Genomic DNA, 13924 nt, shown 5'->3' with positions numbered 1-13924 from the left:
GATGCATCAAGAAAATGGTCCTCACCAGACACCAAATCTACCAGTTCCTTAATTTGGGGCTTTCCAGCTTTCAGAACTGTGGGAAATAAATTTCTGTTGTTTATAACCCACTCAGTTTATGATATTTTATTATATAGCAGCCCACACTAAAATAATTATAATTATTATTAAATTATAAAAATTATAAAAGTGTTGGATCTAATACAGTGGTTCTCAAATGAGGGTGAGGAGCAACTTTGCCCCTTGGAGAATATTTGGCAATGTCTGGAGACATATATATGTATATATACACGTATATATTTGTCATGAGTTGGAAAGGTGGTGCTACTAGCATCTGGAACCTAATGGGTAGAGGCCAAGAGAGCTGCTAAACATTTTGCAATGCATAAGAACATACAGTAAAAATTATCCAGCCCAAAACATGATAAGAATAAGGGTGAGAAGTCCTGGACTAAAGCAATTTTCAACAGGTTGTAGCTACAGGATTAAACTCTTTATTATTAGGCAAGACCAGATTGTGAAGTGTCATATATGGTGCTCAAAAGAATGGATAGCTCTCATTCTCCCTCTGATGCCTCACTATTGGTCTTTATCAGGTTTGGAAGGCTTAGGGCTCTAAATTCTGTTTTGATGTTTAAATATGAAACGATTGCACTATTTTAATTTTCACTATAGAGATATTCTTAAGAATTTCTCAGTCATGGGACCAGCAACAGTCATTGATCTTAGTAAAAATTGCTCATAGGTATTACATATTACACTATAATGATTATATTGTCATAAATGTCTTCAACCTAGAGGACCTCTATAGAGAAATCATGCTTGCTACCCCTTTGATAATGGTTCAGAATTATTATCATTCACATACATTTATTAAACAATCTATGAAAAGATACTAGTTTTAACTCATCACAAGGCTACAATGATCTGAAAAAAATAAATGCCTTAAAGCACATGAGATCAACAAATATAACAAAAAAAAGAGGCATTATAAACCTCCTGTATATGTATTCCAACCCCAATGTTTTTTAGTCAACACAAATGAGCAACGACATGGGACTGTCCTGATTGTTTATCATGAAAATTATTCAAGGGCTAAAAAAAGGGTTTATATTTGATAATCTAGAATTACTGGTCTTACCAAGGTGAATACAGAATGATGCCAGCACAATGATACACAGGACAGCTGGGATCAAGAAATTTGAGAAGCTACAAATAAAAACAAAAAAAAAAAATTAAATATTTAAATTTAAAAATTTAAAAATGCATGTCAAAAGTGAACTGTTAAATATTCATTTTGAATGACTAAGTTCACAGTGCTTTCCGAGTGGTGCAGATGGCTCAGGGATTCAGGGCAAACAAAGCACCAATTTCTGCATACTGGTGGCTGCTCAGTCATAATAGCCAGAGGCTTTGAGATGATTCAACTAGATCTCTTCTGTCAAAATCCACTGGATCTATAGAGCTTCCGTCATAATAATGAGGGTGAAGGGTTAGTAGGAAATGTGGGTTGCCTTTGCTTTAACATCCATGCAGAAAGCTTTAGTTATTGGAAAATGACCACTTAAATTCCAATTAGAGATTCATGTATGAAGGAAAAGTGTTTTTGCAGGAAAGGAGGAACAGACAAAAATTTCTTAGTTTAATCCAAAAATTTTAAGAAAAATTAAGCAAATGGAAAATTGTGCACATTTGAATCAGACAGACATTGTTAACTGATTACAGGAAATGGTCTGAGATGTTTAAGAAGCAGCCTGTTTTTTTGTTAGACACAGGGGTATGACCTCATCACTTAGAGCTTATTCTTTGCATAATGGCTTGGAGAAAAGAAAGAGCCAAACGGCATCATCTTTCTCCCTGTTTTACTGTCAGGGGAGAACTAATACTTCTATAGTGTAATAAAAAATGGTGTTAAACTGCATCTTTGAACACCAGAAAGAATGCACAAAATGAATTCTGAATAAATGGCCAAAAGCTTTTTTTAACGGGAGATCATTTTACCATCTGCATTGTGTCGGAATAATAGACCAGACTTCCCATTCTACAGACACTTGATTGAGTGCCTACTATGTGCCATGTACTATTAGGTGCTACAGAAAAAATGCAGACGTCAGTAGAAGAATGCCTTTGTTCCAAGCCTAAGATGAAACAAGAAATAATGTAATCAAACTCTGTATATAGCATCAATAAAAACATTTCAAGCAAAATTTCAGAGACTATATCATTATGGGTGGTAAAGTGTCTGGGAGGGTGTGATGCTGGAGGGTGGTAAGAAAGGAATCTTAAAGAGCTGGAAGACTTTGAAGTGACAGAAATGGGAGAGAACTTTTTGTAGAAAGAAATCAGTAATGCCAAAAGAATAGAAGACAGAAAATATATGGGCACATGCATGAATGAGTAGGTAGCCTGGTTTAGCTGGAACTAGTGAAACATATAGGGAACTTGTTGAAAATACGTCTGAAAGGGTTAAGTCAGAGACAAACGGACTTCAAGATCTCTAGCAGACCTTAGAAATTCTCCATTACACTTAAGTAAATAAAGACTCAAAAAAATTAATTATGCAATATGATGCAGCAAAGTGATGATCCTAGTAGCCAAGGATACTTTATTTTGTGTCTCCTGAATGACCACTTCCATTGTTCATTCTATGTATTTTGCAGGGTAATTTGGGTGTTCTTAAATGCCAAGTAAAGGAGGTTGTACTAATTATTTAATATGGTAAATATTAAAGCAATACTAAATATCTTTGATAATGGAAATGAATCTTGAAAAATAGAAAAAGGGAGAACAGAAGAAGCCTTTTGTAGAGATGTGATTAATGATTAGATTTTTAAAAAACTAGATGAACCTTTCAAAGATCTACTTACTGTACACATGGACATAAAAACCGTCTTTCATATACTTCAGTTTTTGCTTAACCAGTCCTTAACAAAGCTGTGAGATTATGCACTGAAAAATCTGTTGCAGAAATTAAAAGCATCTAGATAGAAGATTCACAGCCCAACCGATTATAAGGATTTTTTGCTGAAATATGGCCTGGTCTTAGTAATTCCTGATTTCGTCATAAGTGTATGAAAATCTTAGGTAAACAAATTGCCAAGACGATTATGGGAGAATTCCAGCATTTATTAAGACAGTCACAGTTTGTAAACGATATGTTTTTGAAATAGAAAAAGACAGTTTATTATATTTTAATAAGGATATCCATTTTGAATTCATAATATTCTCCAAAACATAACAGCATGCATGGCACATATATATATAAATACATGCAATTTGTCATGAATTTAAGTAGCAGTGAGTAAAATGTATTACCAAATTTGAATCTGACATAAATTAAAACTGAATGGGTTAAAGAAAATAATTTCAGTGTCAGGCCAAAATAATGCTCAAACACAATTTAATATGTATTTTGATTTTAATCTCAAAAGTTATTGCTTTATTTCTCTGTTCTTTTACAAAAGCAGACAAATCAATGTTTCATATGTGGCCTTTTCTCCTGGCACTCCCTAAAAAAGCTTCCCCCATTTACATGCCAAGTTCAATTACTGATTTTCATGTCTTGCTTCTCTTTTGAAGACACAATATATAAGGAAACACATTAATAAGCATTTATGTTGGGTACAACTAAAATGAACATTAAAAGGTTTACTGAACTTCACACCCTAATTTCAGCAAGAAACCTTGAAGCTAGAATAAAAGTATTCATCTTTTTAATAATCAATGCTGTTTAAAGTGTGTTGCATCATTATCTCAGTCATTAAAATAATCTTGTAAGTATCTATCATTATGTCATCCAAAGGCTGAGTTGCTCAAAGTCATACTTGTTATCATTAGTTTTCACCTGGCTTCAGGCTCATACTCCATCCAAACCATTGCCATACTGTCTTCCATCAAAAGAGTAATCAGGTGTTTCAGTGGCAAGAAGAAACACATCCAAGACAGCTCATGTGGAAGAGATTATACACAAGGGAATACGATTCAGCCATAAAAAGAATGAAATAGTGTCGTTTACCACAACGTGGATGGAACTGGAGGCCCTAATTTTAAGTGAAACAAGTTAGACCCAGAAAGACAAATACTGTGTGTTTTCACTTATAAGTGGGAGTTAAATAATGAGTACGCATGGACGTAGAGTGTGGAATGATAGACATTGCTGACTAAGGAGGGTGAGAGAGTGGGAGGGGATGAGAAATTACTCAATGAGAACAATGCATGTTATTTCGGTGATGGCCCAAAAGCCCCTGACTTCACCACTACATAATCTATGTGTGTAAAGTAATTACACGTGCACCCCATAAATTTATACCAAAAAAAAAATGAAAGGAGATTAGGATTAGTATGGTTGTAAAAGAGAAAGGGAAAGTGCATGTGAAAAGTCAAAGTCGGCAGCAGTCATGGCAGGGAGGGCCGTTTAGGTCGTGTATTCAGAACTGGTCTTTGGTGGGGATCCAGACACATGGCATGATGGCTAAGATCACAGTCTGTGTAAAACAGCTAGATTTGGGTTTAAAACTCAGGTCTCCTCTCAGATGGTGTATAGTCTCGGCTGCTTGCCTAATTGTGTAAGCAATCATTTCTTTTTTTTTTTTTTTGGGGGGGGGTATTGATGGGGGAGGTTCGTCTATAGAAGTTTTTCTTGCTGTGGAACTAAGCACAGTTGCATATATTTGGGAGCCCAGAAATAGAGCACTGAGGTTTGGTTCTCTCTCTCTTTCTCTACCACAAAGACATTAATCCTAGAAGACTATAACTTCTCAAGTTAATGATTTTTTTTTTTTATTATTATACTTTAAGTTCTAGGGTACATGTGCATAACGTGCAGGTTTGTTACATATGTATACTTGTGCCATGTTGGTGTGCTGCAAGACACATGCACACGTATGTTTATTGCGGCACTATTCACAATAGCAAAGATTTGGAATCATCCCAAATGTCCATCTGTGACAGACTAGATTAAGCAATCATTTCTTTTATAAAATGAGGATAAAGCAGTTTTCTTGAAGATTAAATGATGATTAAATGAAGTAATGCAATAAAACCCTTACTATAATGTGTCCATAATAAATGTTTAAAATATGTTATTGATTATCAATGTATAGTCTTTTCATGATACAGTTTTCTCACAATATTTATGCAGGATTGCTTCCGGGACCCCACAGATACCAAAATCTGCCAGTACTCAAGACTCTTATAATAATGTAGTATTTGCTTATAACCTATGCACATCCTCGCGTATACTTTAAATCATCTCTACATTACTTATGTCTAAAGTAATGTAAATATTGTGTAATTTTTGTACTATATTAATTTTTTATTTGGATTATTATTTTTATTTTTTCCCCAAATATGCAGATACAGAATGCATGGATACAGAGGGCAGACCATATCTGATTTGGTGTCATCAACCTCCCATGATAAATCCAAAAATATCCTTCACAAACATTTGTCTACTAAAAGGAAACCACCAAATATTGCCTCTATGGGAACTTCTCTGTATCAGTAAACTGTTTTTCATCTTCATTCAACCAGTAAGAATGTATGGAACATGCAGTATATTTCCAACACTATGCCAGGGACTATAAATTATGGATATTTAAAATATGTTTTCTAATCTGGAGGAGCTTGCATAATAAGAAGGTAGAAGAAAATGAAGGTGGCTGCTATGTGGATGCATTTTCTGTCAGGGGAAATGGAAAGCCAAATATCTTATTGGGCACCTATCGCATTCCAAGCATGATACTACAGATGGTCCCCAACTTGCCATGTTTCAACTTAACAATTTTTTGATTTTATGATGGTGCAAAAGTGATATGCGTTCAATAGAAGACGTATTTGAATTCTGAATTTTGATCTTTTTCCAGGCTAGTGATAGGAGGTACAATACTCTCTTGTAGTTCTGGGCAGTGGCAGGGACCCACAGATTCTAGTTAATCCTGTGATCACTAGGGTGAGCAACTGGTTCTCTACTGTGTTACCAGATGATTTTGCCCAACTGTTGTCTAATGTAAGTGTTCTGAGCACATTTAAGGTAGGCTAGGTATTTAGCAGGTTGGGTATATTCACTAGGTTGGGTATATTAAGTGCATGTTTTACTTACAGTATTTCAGCGTACAATGGCTTTGAAGGGTTGTAACCTTATCAAGAGTCAAAGAGCAGCTGTAGATGTTTCTGTGCATTGTTATCAGAACTTAGTCCTTAACAGAGCCTCATAAATAAGGCTGGGATTTTTGTTCTGATGACAGGTAAGGAAAATGAGCTCAGAATCGTCCAATAGCTTTTCCAAGTTCAAGCATTTACTAAGATGACAATTCATCATCGAAACACTCACTCTGAGCTCTTTCCACATACAATGCTTCCTTTCCAGCTCTCCAAACTGTACTAGTTTTAGGTCTAATAAAATGAGGACCAGACAGTGATTTTTGGGTTTAGTAACAATAAATTTATTGTTGACAATGATGAGGACAGTTTAGTAAAGTAAAGGAAGATGCTAGTGGAAAAGGGGAGAAAAAACGGTAGTTGGAAAGGGTATAAGCTGAGGGAGAGATTATTTTAATTTCTATTTTATTAGGTCTTTCTATAGCAATGAGCACTTGATTTCCTTTTCCTTTTTAAAAGCATATTCTTTTTTTTTTTTTTTTTAACCACTGTGTCTCAAACTTTGAGGGCTTCTCTTCTGCTGGTTATCTCTTAAAGGTTAGGGCTCTGGGATACACAGAATCCATGCTCCAGTGAGATGACTTAACCCTGGTTCTACTTGAGATTTTATTTCATCTTTCCAAAAATATTTTGAGGTAGGTATCATTTTATAGATGAAAAACAAAAACAAAGAATTCCTTGAAGCTCAGAGAAGGTAATTTACCTGCCTACAGTCATGGCTAGTAATTGAAGGATGTAAGATTGGGATAAAGGTCAGTTTGACAACAAAGCCATGTGTGCTTTTTACCATAGCAACTTTTCAAGAGTTCCTAAGGCATGTAATTAAACTTGGGCCACCTACTTGGGATTCTCAAGACTCACACTGGCCACCACCTTCTACCCCTTGACTACTAAATCACAGAGGGTTAGTCCTCAACCAGCACAACCTAAACATTAGGGGAGATCAGAACTTTGATTATTTGCTCAAGCTAGCTCTGGAAATGGCCAAACAACCATATCCAAAGAGCCCCAAGTTTGTCTCCACATAAAAGCTTACACCTGGCTTATAGGCTACTACAAATCTCTAACTCTTGAAAGAAGCACAAAACCAAAGACACCAATAGGCTCACTGCTTGACTGTTTAATCTAGAGATCATTTATAAATCTGCCACATGTTGTAAATCTGACTGTAAGCTGCTCAAAGTTAGTTACTCTCGAAGATGAAAAACTTTACCAGTCCATCAAAATATTTGACCAACCTTGCTTAGCACTTCAGTGATAACGAAGGAGCTAACATTCAAACTATTATTTTCCTGGGTTGCATTCATGGCACTGACAATAATATCTCCTCTGTCTTCTGAATTCTTCCCACAAGTTATTACTTTTGATCTTCAAAGGTACAAGGTGGTAAGTGAAATAGTACATGGAGTACAAGCAGTTCTCTACAAGAGTCTTTTTCAGAAGGTTTATTTTTTTCTTGTCTTTCTTGGTTTTCATAGTAATGATTGGAATAAAACAGGGACCCTTTTCAGTGATAGAATTAAGACCTCTCTTCAGAGTAAATCCTTCTTTACTTTGCCTCTTTCAAGTGCATGAAAAGAGCTGCTCGATAAGTTTATTTAATCACTTGGAATATGTCATGTTAACTCAAGGAAGAAGCAAAGAGCCTGAAAATCCAGGATAAACTGTGCATAACTTTTTTTTTTCCCCTCACAAAATCTGGTTCCAATAAAAACCATCTTTACTGCCTGAGGCTAATGTGTAAGTTAGTGAGAGATTACGGTCTGGTTTTTATAGCATTTTATGTAGTATTTGACAATCCATAGGGACCTCGCCTGTTAGCCCTTTACAAATATAAAATGTAATTTTAAATTTCACTTCATCATGGTAATAGGCTATATAAGCTTTCTTTCTAAAGCCTACAGACCATCCTGTCACCTCAGGGAGCCTCAAACAACCTGACTTAATCACCTCTTGGTGACTCATTGCACTCTGCCCACTCTTTTGAAAATATATAAATCCTAATTATTTTTAAAACCCTTTTTAAAATGAGCAGTTTTGATGTACGTACTCAGGCTAAGTGTAGACACACACACTCACCCCAAATAGGTAGGAAAACATTCTTTTTCTTTGAAGGATTGTATTTCTTTCCTATGTATATTCTCTCCTATGCCCTTCCTTCCTATTTGCAGTAAAGTCTCTTTAATGGAGAAACTTGGTTCAGGCAGGCAGCTAATCAGCAAGACCCATAATGGGAAAATAAAATAGTAGCAATCACTTGTAATGTGATCCTAAGGTGCATACAGTGTAACTACTGAGGCCCAAAACCATCTCAAGAAGTAGATGATTTTGTTGTTCAGTTAGTAAATAGATTAAACTATTTTTGATAATACTTTACAGTTGAGGGAAGAGAATTTCAGAGAAATTGACTTGTTCAAGATCTCAAGGCCAATACTTAGCAAGAGGTGACATTAGGTCTTCTAGTATTTAGTTAATCACTACAATATACCTCACAGCCATCAAAATTGTTCAGTAACTTCCATACCTCCTAAACAGGTTACATCTAGTCCCTACTAGAGTTATTTGTCATTTAATTAGATACTATATTTAATCAGAGCATGGTCATTGCAATTAACTGTTAATACCAAGGAACTTATTATTTCCTATAATGTGATACTCTGTGCTGGACACTGTCATGGCACTTCCCCTCTGTGAGCTTAGCAATAAGATAAATGTGCCCTTTGCAACTCTCATTGTTTCCAGTCCAAGGTCTAGGACTGCAGTGCTCTCAGGCCAGATTCCTCCCAGGAGCCTATGAACTCCACAATCAATCCTGGAGCTCTAAAAACCATTTTAGAGATGGGCCACAATATGTAATCTTGAAACCTGGGGTTATTAGTCCAGCATTTGCTCCATCTTAATGCCACAATTTCCTGGACTATCTACCCTGAATCTAATTTTACCAATTTACAGACTGCACAAGTAGAATCCCACTCAAGCTAGTCAACCTAAGTTTTATAGTGTCAATACCTCAAAACTTACCTTAAGCTGTTCCAAAATCTCAAAAACAGAATTCTAGTACACGTCTAATGGGCTGATGGACAGAACCCTCTATTTTTTTTCTAATTTGCTTCTTTGAATGCGAATGCGTTATAACTTGCAGCTGAATACTTCCATAAAGATAATTACATATGGCAAGACAGAAAAACTTTTTGAAAAAAAAAAAAGACATTCCCTTGAATATGTGCCTGAATTCATTTACAACTGTTGCTGCTTTAAACACTTCAGGCAGAATAAGTGGATGGCACTAAACAGCTTAGCTGCAATTATTATGGAATGTCTGAGGTATAATTTCCCCTGCGGTTTTGTTAGGCGTACAAAATTCATAATTCTGATTTGTGGCAGGTACTTATTACCCATCACAGGTGGGGATATGCAAATATTATTCTAGTAGGGGTGAACAGCCTTTATTTCCGCATTCAGCTATTAACGAGATTTGTGAGTCTGGTACTCTGGGGCCATTTAATTAATTAGATGGTACAGATAAAATATAAATTGTTTTGTAGGCTACACAATTCCTGTCCTAGGAGGTGTAAAACTGAAGCTAAATGAACTTAGTGTGGATTGATTTGTTGATTTTTATATAGCTCCCAGTAAATGTAAATCCTGCTCATTATTTTACTGTATTAATTCCACTCATAATCCTCACATTCTCTAAGTTTCATTAAAATAGATGTATGTATTTAACTATTTTGTTAAGTGACTTTATCACTCAATCTCCATGTCCGTGGTGGTCAGCCGTCTACTATATAAGGAATGAATGTATCTATAGCAGATCTTTCAAAAAGTTTATCACAGTCTTAAGAAGTTTTATTGTTAATTTATAATTTATCTATGTGGAAATAACATATACCATGATAAACCCTGTGGAATTGCATAACATTTAATGAGTTTTATTGGGATTAGTCAAGAAGTAATGCAACCTATACAACTACATCCACATAAAAGAGTGTTTCTCATGCATTTGAGGCCTCACGGAGATGAGTTTACAGTTATATAATTGATGGCAAATAAGTTTAACTTTTTCTTTGTTTTTATATGCTGGGCATTTTGTGCCTAGCAGGACCATGACAAGAAAAATTTGGAAACTTCTGCTTATAACAGTGGAAAAGTTTCTGTGATTAATTAGTGATGTCTGCCCATGGGCGTGTCATCGAAGAGTGGTACTCTTTATGCTAGATATTTGCCATCCTTTGTTCAAATCTTTGATGACAACTCAATTAAAAGCCTTTAATCAGATTGATGACATCCTTAATTTAACAATTAAGAACAAAATTGTGCATATTTCATTTCATTCAGAAGATATTTGATTCTTAAAATTATTAAATTGCTTTACAAGTCCCATCTCCTGATAAAAACTTGAACATGTTTTCTTCTATTTTACTTTGAAGCTAGAAAGTAATTATGCAAATAGTTATGCTGAATATTTTTCTAAGTTAAAGTTGTGCTTACCTTAAATTTTATTTTGGGATAAAATACTAGTAACTTTCAAAAATTGAAGTTTGGCTAAGCATAATAAATTCTCTTTTCTCTGAGCACTGTTTTTTATCTTCTTGTAGCCTCCATGCACCCCCCCCATCTTTCTTCATTTTTTAATGAAAAGCAAGTATATTTCTCAAAAGAAGCACACTTTTAGCATCTTGGCTAAATAAAAGAAAGGATATGTAAGAAAATGCAAGAGCTGGAGAACAATTTCCCAAAGGAACTTAATAACTACATTTAAAATAATTGCAAAAGCAGAAGCCCACATGTCATGTTGACAACCTTGAATGCAAAGCAAAATACTTTAATGTGGAGACCTGAGAGCTTTGTGTTCCAGGCCAGCTTTTAGAAAATGTTTTCAAGGATCTTCAGTTAATCTCCATAAAAAGCCAGGAAGGAGTAAACTTTATCAATTTAATAAGAGATTTATAAGGTGTTACAACCATGTATTCTCTATCTCCAAGGGAACAAATTAAATGAGAGGTGATAATTATTCAGATTCAAAACATGTTATAGAAGGCAAGACAAAATTAAACAATTAGAAAAATATTATTAGTGGGAAAATATGCTGAATTAACAAAAGAATTATATACTAAAAGAATTGGCCAAGACAATACAACTAATATATTTAAATGGTTTATACAGAAAATAATGAGATGCCCTACTAATGGTGTGTTTTATAAAGTGGAGTTCTTTTGAATTTGCAACTCTGATAGTTAAAATAGCTAAAAATGATGACACCTGAATTATAATTATAGAAACAATTTGAAATATTGATCCCACTCTAGTAAACATGTTATACATACAATAAGAAAATCGAGAAAATAAAGATGGAACAAATGCACACTGCATCAACTGCGTGCTTGAAAGATAAGTCCTTACTTTCTTCTTTTATATTATACTCATAAAATTACCTCAGAGACGCAGGTTTTTCCAAAGTTTCAGCCTTGGTAGCACAACCACTCTGCAGTTGAAGTATTTGGTGATAAAGAAAGAATATTTCTTTCTCTCAGCTGGCTGGAGAACATCCAGGGGTCACATTGAAGGCATTTGATGTGCGGACAGAAGATAATAAGCAGATGTCCCTTGATGGCAGAACTTTTAAGTGGAGGTGAGGACCTGGACTTACCTTGCTGAGTTCAAAGAAATAGTGGAACTGGGTGATGATACATGACTCTATGCATTTGTCAAAACTCATTGAGCTGTACATCAAAAAGATTAAACTTTAACGCAGGCAAACTAAGAAAACTAAAACATCAACCAGCATGTTGCAGGGCAAATTAATTAAACTGTTAACAAATATATGACATATCAGCACTCAGTGAGATGGAGGTAAAGAGAGCTGACTTATGTAACTTTGGAAAACAATATTTTGACAGTAAAGCTAAACTTTAAATGTAAATTATAAATGAAAGTAGAGAAACTGTAGAGTTAAGGACAAAAAAGGAACTGTAGGCCTGCTGTGATGGCTCATGCCTGTATTCCCAGCATTTTGGGTGGCTGAGGTGAGGAAATAGCTTGAGCCCAGGAGTTTGAGACGAGCCTGGCAACACGGTGAAACCTCATCTCTACAAAAAGTACAAAAATTAGCCAGGTGTGGTAGTGTGCGTCTGTATTTTTAGATACTTAGAAGGCTGAGGTGGAAGAATGAGTTGAGCCTGGGAGGCTGAGGCTGCAGTGACTGTGCCACTGTACTCCAACCTGGGTGACAGAGTGAGACCCTGTTACATAAACACTGTTCTCTGTTTTTGGTTTTTGTTTATTTTTCTCATGGAGGTACAAGTTAGCCTTTCTGAAAGGCTAATATATATGCTGGGGTTGGATAAATAAGTAAAAGGAAGATGGATATTGGGTGTCAGCTTTCTCACTGTTGGAGAATAAAGTTATAGATAAGCAGGAGGGGAAGGCTAAAATAAACTCCATAGTACTGGATCAGAGTTGGAGACATCTGTGAGAACTTATTTTTAGCTTACTATAGATACACATGGATAGATACAGAAACAAGCATAGGTATTCATGTACACATAAATTAGTATATATAAATGTATGTAGTATATACATAATATACTATATAGTATATGTATATATATATAAACTATAGATATACATGTACACATAAGTTAGTATACATAATAGTTATGTTGGTTGAGAGGTCTTAGAAGCAATGATAACCCAGTAGCAGTGAGCACACTAGATCTTGGTTTCTAAACACCATTTTACCCAAATAAACCAAGGCTCTTTGAAGAAAGAAACCTAATTCTAGGGTTAGGGCAAGAAAAATACAAAATGAACCTGGAATATCTTACAGTGGCAGAAAGTAAGAAAGTGCTAAAAAACAAACAAGCAAACAAAAAAACCCAAAGGATAGAGATGATGTGTCATAGGAACACAGAAGCCAATTGAAAGAATTCTCAATGGCAAAAACTGGCACAATTTCAACCAAAAAATAAATAATGTAATATAAAATAAATATTACAAGTCTATTTGGATATAAGTAAATGACAAGGAATCATCTTTATTCAAGAATTGCATATAATGAAGCTTAGTTATCCCAAATAAGTTCTCCAAGAGATGAAACTTAGTCTTCCCTATCTCTTCTTCCAAGAATGGGGTAGACTTAGTGACTTACTCCCAAAGAATAGTGAATGGATGAGGAAAAAGAGTACAATTACAGTGAAGAAACCTGGCAAGCACTACCTCAACCAAGTGATATAGGTGAAGCGGTGAAGTTGTGTGCACATGAAGTGCCTGCTAATACAATGGGAGGAGTAAGGCACTTCTCCTCTGTGTTAGTCTTCTGAAAACTCATCACCCCAGTCTAATCATAAGAAAAACAGCAGATAAACCAAAACAGAAGGACACTTTATAAAATACCTAACTGATACCCCTCAAAACTATCAAGGTCATGAAAAACAAGGAAACACTAAGAAACTGTAACACACCAGAGGACACTGAGGAGACATGGCAACTCAATGCTATGTGATACAATTTGAGCAATGATGTAAATACTGCAGTATTTTATCATAATTTGATTGGTCCTAGAACAAAAAAACACAGAGGAGTCACACATCTTTTCAAAATCTCTTTACATATATTACATAATGTATTCACTTATTTTAATGTCATACACATTTTTATGATTGCTGTCAATTTTTGAACAATTTTTTTAGTGTAATTTATTTATTTATTTATATTATTATTATACTTTAAGTTCTAGGGTACATGTGCATAACGTGCAGGTTTG

General features: G+C 35.0%; 1 long non-coding RNA gene across 1 annotated transcript in view; it reads right to left on the bottom strand.

The window, feature by feature from the left end:
* Positions 1-13924, bottom strand: part of LOC105510325 — a 32174-nt gene that overhangs the window by 5125 nt on the left and 13125 nt on the right. The window contains exons 4-6 of the long non-coding RNA XR_001001549.1: positions 11604-11813; positions 9078-9080; positions 2605-2616 (exon numbers count right to left, since the gene is read on the bottom strand). This is a non-coding gene — a long non-coding RNA (uncharacterized LOC105510325). The remainder of the gene's footprint in view (positions 1-2604; positions 2617-9077; positions 9081-11603; positions 11814-13924) is intronic.

This window comes from Colobus angolensis, unplaced genomic scaffold (genome assembly GCF_000951035.1).
Source record: "Colobus angolensis palliatus isolate OR3802 unplaced genomic scaffold, Cang.pa_1.0 Scaffold186, whole genome shotgun sequence".
NCBI classification, from domain to species: Eukaryota; Metazoa; Chordata; class Mammalia; order Primates; family Cercopithecidae; genus Colobus; species Colobus angolensis.
The sequence above is the reverse complement of the archived record's forward strand: the minus strand, read 5'-3'. Positions and strand labels throughout refer to the sequence as shown.